The sequence below is a fragment of the Cebus imitator genome, unplaced genomic scaffold (assembly GCF_001604975.1).
Source record: "Cebus imitator isolate Cc_AM_T3 unplaced genomic scaffold, Cebus_imitator-1.0 Scaffold191, whole genome shotgun sequence".
NCBI classification, from domain to species: Eukaryota; Metazoa; Chordata; class Mammalia; order Primates; family Cebidae; genus Cebus; species Cebus imitator.
The window spans coordinates 777505-782996 of record NW_016107506.1 but is presented as its reverse complement, the minus strand read 5'-3'; positions in this window follow the sequence as shown (position 1 = coordinate 782996).

Sequence of the window (5492 nt, the reverse complement as noted above, 5' to 3'; positions counted from 1 at the left end):
TTTTCTGGAGTGTAGTGTTACTATCTCGGCTCACTGCAACCTCCGCCTCCCGGGTTCAAGCGATTCTCCTGCCTCGGTCTCCCAAGTAGCTGGGATTACAGGCACCAGCCACCATGCCCGGCTAATTTTTGTATTTTTAGTGGAGACAGGGTTTCACCATGTTGGCCAGGCTGGTCTGGAACTTCTGACCTCAGGGGATCCGCCCGACTCGGCCTCCCAAAGTGCTGGGATTACAGGCGTGAGCCACCCCTCCCTGCCTCAAGTCTTAATCATTCTTTTTCTAAAGGAGATGTGTCTTTAGGAAGCAGAGAGGGTTCAAATCCGGACTCCACACCTGACTCACTTCTTTTGTAATGAAAGAGTTGTTCTTGGTACTCTAGGTCCCCTACTGTTTTCTCATGGACTTTGCCGTTAACGGGTCTCCTTTCCTTCTCTAACGGCTCTTTCTTACTAGTATTTACACATGCGTAAGTCTCTCAATTCTTTAAAAAGATTTCTCCCTAAATCGCTCTCCAACAACTCCAGGTGTCTCTTACCCCATGGACAGTCTCTCACATCCCACTCCCCAGCCCACTTCAGTGTCCCCACCGCTCACCTGAAGTGGCTCTGAATTGTCACAGACAAGCTTCATGTCTGTAAATGAAGCGGATCGTTTTCAGTTCTTATTTTACAAGCCCTCATCCCAGTATTTGACACGATTGATCACACTCTCCTCCAAATATACTCTTCCCTCTGGTCTGTGTCACAGATTTCCTCCCTACCTGTGTTTGCTCTTTAACAACCAGTTCCTCCTGTATCTACCCTCTTATACATTGGAATCCTGCTCAGCTAAACCCTGGCCCTCTTTCTGAGTCTCCCCATGTACACTTTCCTAGGTGGTCTTATGCTCTTCCAGTCGCATCAACTACTCTCTGTCAAACACTCTTCAATCCGTAACTCAAGCTTAGATCTTGCTCTGGAACCCGACATTTATATTTCCAACAGATTGCCTTTGGTATACTTTTCATTTGGATGACTTAAGTCATTTCAGACTCAACCAGTATATCATAATCTCTTCAAAACGCTCTTCCCATAGTCCTTGGTTCAGTTAAGGGTATCTTAACATCTACTCAGTTCATGCCAGACACCTAGCACACCTCCAACACACAGCAGAATCACCTACATCTGTCTGCTCCCTGGAAAATTGGATTTGTGACCTGTCTCTGTTCCCATGACTGTTTTTTTCATTCCCATTCTGGTCTAAACCACTGTCACCTCTTGCTTGAAGTCCTACAATAACCCATTCAGGTCCTCCAAAACTGCTCTTGCCTCATTCCAATACATTTGCCATACTGCTGCCAGAGTAATATTTTCAATATAACTCTGATCAAATCATTGACCTGCTTAAATTCCTCGGTGGCCTCCCCTTGCTTAGACCACACATTGTCTAAGCTCCATTATCTGGACTTGTCTTTCTCTCCATCTGTCCCCCTAGTTGCCTGCACTCCTGCCATAGTATTTTAATTTTTTCTAGGCTCTCTTTTTATTCACTACCATAGGCTCTCAATTCAGGGCATTTATACATGTCCTTCCTTCCCATAGAATTCTTTTCTCTCACCCATTTCTCCTACCTAACTGTAATTTATCACTTTCTTTTCCAATTCATCATACGTCTCATTATTTGTTTAGTGTCCATGTTATTGTGCAGGTAGGGACCACATCTGTGTTGTTCACTACCAGCTTTTCCTCTCCTTTCCCACCCCTAGTAACAGCACAATATCTGGAATAGAGTGGTACTTGTTAAATATTTACCGAATACATAGTGAATTTCTGAGTCATCCCAGGCAAAGTTTCTTAACATTTGAGTTCAAATCCTGGCTCTCAGTGAGTTCAGGTTGCTGTAATAAAGTGCTATATAGATTCGATGGCTTATAAACAATAGAAATTTATTTCTCATAGCTCTGGAGGCTGGATGTCTGAAATCAGACTGCCAACATGGTCAGGTTCTGGTGAAGGCCCTCTTCAGGGTTGTAGATGGCTCTTTTATCTTTGTCTTACAATGCAGAAAGAGAGCAACAGCACTCAGGGTTTCCTTTTATAAGGCACTAATCCCATTCACAAGGGGTTTACCTCCCAAAGGCCTCACTGCCTAATAACATCACATTTAGGGTGAAGATTTCAAAATATGAATTTGCAGGAGGCAGGGGCAGTGGTGAATTCATTGCACTGGCTCAGCCACTTACTAGCTAATGACTTTGGGCAAATCGTTCACTCTTGTGCCGCAGTTTTCCCATTTGTAAAATAAAGGTGATAATAGCACCTACCTCGTAGTGTTACCGTAATGATTACATGACATAATGTGAAGTATACTTGGAAGAATGTTTGTACTTGGATCAATGTTAAGAAAAATGTTACCTATTACTAGCTTTTACTTGGATATCTTAGCCTTGTATCAAATACGTTTTCAAAATTGAGTTCATCTTTCTGCTCTTTTACCATGGCAATATACATGATACCAAAACTTTGGAATTATTTACTCATAACCTATAATTACCCACAAATATGGTGAGTTTTTATTTAATTTTACTTATTTATTTAGAGATGGAGTTTTGCTCTGTCGCCCAGGCTGGAGTGCAGTGACGTGATCTCAGGTCACTGCAACCTCTGCTCCCAGGTACAAACAATTCTCCTGCCTTGGCCTTCCAAGTAACTGGGATTAAAGGCATATGCCACCATGCTCAACTTTTTTGTATTTTTAGTAGAGACGGGGTTTCACCATATTGGCCAGGCTGATCTCAAACTCCTGACCTTGCGATCCACCCACCTCGGCCTCCCAAAGAGCTGGGATTACAGGCGTGAGCCAACATGCCCAGCCAGTGAATTTTTATTTTAAAATGTCCTCATGTTCATTCTTCCTTTTTATACACACTAACCTTCATTCAGACCCTATTATTTTGCCAACTTCCTAAGTGGAAGGCCAGCTTCCAGTATTTACTTGGGCCTTACTGTCAGACCAGTGGGCCTCAAACAGTTATTAAAACATGAATTCTTGGGCCTGGCATGGTGGCTCACGCCTGTAATCCCAGCACTTTGGGAGGCCGAGGCGGGTGGATCACGAGGTCAAGAGATCGAGACCATCCTGGTCAACATGGTGAAACCCCATCTCTACTAAAAATACAAAAAATCAGCTGGGCATGGTTGCGCGTGCCTATAATCCTAGCTACTAAGGAGGCGGAGGCGGAGGTTGCCGTGAGCCGAGATTGCGCCATTGCACTCCAACCTGGGTAACAAGAGCAAAACTCCATCTAAAAAAAAAACAAAACATGAATTCTTCTTGACTTCTGCTCTAATGGCCTCTCTTTCCACCTAACTTTATTCATTCATTCCAATGCAAGTTATTTACTACTAACATTTTGGGTATACTCCAGATTTTCAACCTCTCTACTTTGACATCTCTCTCTTGGGTATACTCTAGCATTTTCAGCCTCTCTACTTTCTGACATTTCTACTTTCAGCATCCAAGTTTTGTCTCTGAGATTTGGAAGCCACCTCCATTGTAAAAGAAATTTTTTTTGTGATTAGGCTCTCACTGTGTTGCTCAGGCTGAAGTGCAGTGGCTGTGCACAGCGGCGGACATTGTGGGTGACAGCCTTGCACTCCTGGGCTCAAGCAACTCTCTTGCCCTCAGCCTCCTGAGTAGCTGAGACTACAGGTGACCCCCATTTTTGACTCAGTTTTCCAATTGCAAAATGTGGTCAATATCAGGGAGATGAAAGTAGAGGAGCTCACATGGATATAACTAGGTAGAGTATAAGAAAAGTATCTTGAAAGAGGTCCAGAATAGGGAAAAGGTCCCATAAGATGATTATAAAAGGCTTCAATGATAAAGTGGTATTTGAGAGCTTTTCTATAATCACAACTTCCTTTTCCTGTTATTTTTTGCTCTTGTTTCTGCTGTTGAATATAATTTATACTCTCACTATGAACTCAAGTTCCATTAATCCTGCCTACCCTAGTTTACCACCTCCTGTGATTTGCTTTCCTACCTAATCCCAAGACCATGGTAACTATTTCATTTATTCTAAAAATATCTGTGGAGCACCTACTTTGTGCCAGGCATTCTTCTACAGACTGGGGAAATTATGAACCAAACAGATTGTCTTTCCTCACAAATGTTCTAACATTTTCAACCTCTCTGCTTTCTGACATATCTCTGTTTGCTCACTCTTTTGTGCCGTCATGCACTCTCCTGATCATAACTATTATGTCTAGGTTGACAACTCTCAAAATTATATCTTCTCCCCAAATCACTTTCCCAAACTCCATACTCATTTAAAAACTTGTGTATTCTTATCTCCACTTGGATGTTGTCTTAGCCTCTGTTCTCCCAGAAAGCACAACCTGAGGCAAAAGCTCCTGTGCTATTATTTTATTAGGGAGTATAATTCCAAGGAAATGAGGGTAGGGAAAAGCAGTGAATTGGGGCAGGAGGTCAGGATTCAGTCAAAGCGTTGCTAACGCTACTGTCTCCTCCTGCCCAAACACACACACACACATACACACACACACACACACTCTCTCTCTCTCTCTCTCTCTCTCTCTCTCTCTCTCTCTCTGTCTCTCTCTCTCTCTTTAATTTTATGGGGGCACCAAGCAGACACTCGTGTGACATGTGACTTAAGCAGGAGGCAAAATGCTGTCAGGTAGTTTCTGCCTAAGGTTGGTTGGCCAGTGGCAATGGGGGCAGAATAAAAGACCAAAGGCCCCACAGGTGAGTGAGGCCGAGAGGATCTGAGGTGTCATAGATGTCTACTAGACATCTCAAACTCAGTGGGTCCACAGGGACCTGATTGTCTCCCACATGTCCATACCTGCAGCGCTTTGCATCTTAATTGCTGAGGTTAAAAATCTTGGCATGATATTAGTGCCTTCGTTTCTCCACATTTATCAGGAAATTTTATTGACTGTACCTTTAAAATATTAATATATCCCCAAACTGATTACATACTACCATTACAAGTGAGCCTAATAACTTCAGCTCTTGCCTGGATTACTGCAATCACTTCTTAAGACGTTTCCCTGCTTATTTCCTTGCTGGGCACAAGCCACACTTCCTTGGCACCTTGGGGCTTTTCCAGTGCTTAAAATGCTTTTTCCAAATATGCAGAGAGGTAACCCCCGCACCTCCTTCAAATCTTTGCCAAAATGTTACCTCACTGAGACCTTAACCACGCTACTTAAACTTGCAACTTGCACCTCAGCCACCCCGCTACACAACCCAGTTTTCTGAAATCCCCTTACCCTGTTAATTCTTTTTTCTCTATGGGACCTATTACTTTCAAACATACAATCTATTTTACTACTTTTTATGTTTATTGTTGACTGTTTCCCCTGATAAAATACAGGTTCTAAAAAGCAATATTCTTGTTTTTGCTCACTGATGTATCTCAAACACTTGGAATCTTGTCCTGACATCATATATATATATATATATATATATATATATATATATA